This window comes from Gekko japonicus, unplaced genomic scaffold (genome assembly GCF_001447785.1).
Source record: "Gekko japonicus isolate JY-2015 unplaced genomic scaffold, Gekko_japonicus_V1.1 scaffold200, whole genome shotgun sequence".
NCBI classification, from domain to species: domain Eukaryota; kingdom Metazoa; phylum Chordata; class Lepidosauria; order Squamata; family Gekkonidae; genus Gekko; species Gekko japonicus.
In genome coordinates, this window is record NW_015160214.1 from 257,743 (window position 1) to 259,086 (window position 1,344).

A 1,344-nucleotide genomic window follows, 5' to 3' on the forward strand; every position below is an offset into this window, starting at 1 on the left:
GACCAATGTGGAACCTTAAAGGATTAGAAATCGGCTGATGTGATTGTCAAAGTAGTCGGTATTGACCTTGATAAACCAATGGTCTGATTCAATGTAAGGGAACTTCATCTACCATTTCAAAAAAACCACCCATTATTTTCCTTGTGGCAGTTCCAAGCTTGTCAAAATCTACCTTCTGACCCATTCTGGTTCTCACATAAATTCATTCTATTACATGGATACAAGTTTCACACATCACACATGTCCTAAAAAAACCCCAAATGGTAGATGCTGCATGTGATTATCATAGACATGCACCTATTGTGTTGTGCTGGCCTGCAAGTAGAGAGGTGCACTATAGTACAACTTCACAGCATATATGCACACTACAAAAATAAAATGTGTATGCAGCTGTCAACATAGTAACAATGCAGCTTACATGCTTCCTTTTAGCACAAATAATCAGTAACATTTGAAGCAAGTCCTCTGATTGTTTGAAGACCTCAAGTCCGGTTTTGCCAGGCAGGTAGCAACTATAACGCAAAGAGAAAAACAAAAACCACCCATACTGTGAAAGTGGAATATTCTTTAAGACGAAAGTGTGTATAAATAACCCAGGGTCAGCCCAGTTCGTGGGGAGCTCCCCACATTTGCTTGGCATAGGCACTGACTCAACACATCAGCCAACCCCCTTGGGTCCAGGCTGCAAGGCCTAGCATTAGAGCTTCCATCCAGGTGCAAATGACTCATGATTTCCCCAAATGCAGCTCTCTTAATTGCTTTTCAAAGAGCTGAACAGAGAGGGAAAGTCTGGAAAGAGGAAGTGACTCAGGGGACTATATCAGGTGGGTGGGGAAGGAGTCCAGTGAGAGTTCTGGCAGCTGCAGACACCCCACCCGAAAGCAAGTGAGGAAACTAGTGGTAAAATATGGGCGGTAAAGGGTCCGCTCATAAACTTAAGTGACTTCCACAGGAGCCAGTTCTTCGCAGCTTTGTCGAAAACGTGTGCCAGGAACCTCGTGTGAGCATTTGAGGTGGGGGTTTTGAGAGCGAGACTTGAAGGCAGTGCAACAGACCCATACCTACCTATGGTACATACGTTTATTCCCCGCATCTCTTCAAGAGGTTCCATAAGTTATTAACATAAGCACTGTGGTCATTTCTAGAGGCTGCACAGAATTTTAATTAGTTGCTATTTGAGAAATGGCAACAATGGCTTAGTCATAAGTTTAAGGTTGCAACCTTCTTTATTTTGGGGGGCCGCCAAGTTGCAGCAGACCTGATGACTCCATAGGGTTTTCAAGGCAAGGGGCATTCAGAAGTGGTTTGCCATTGCCTGCCTCTGTGTAGGAACCTGGATTTCCT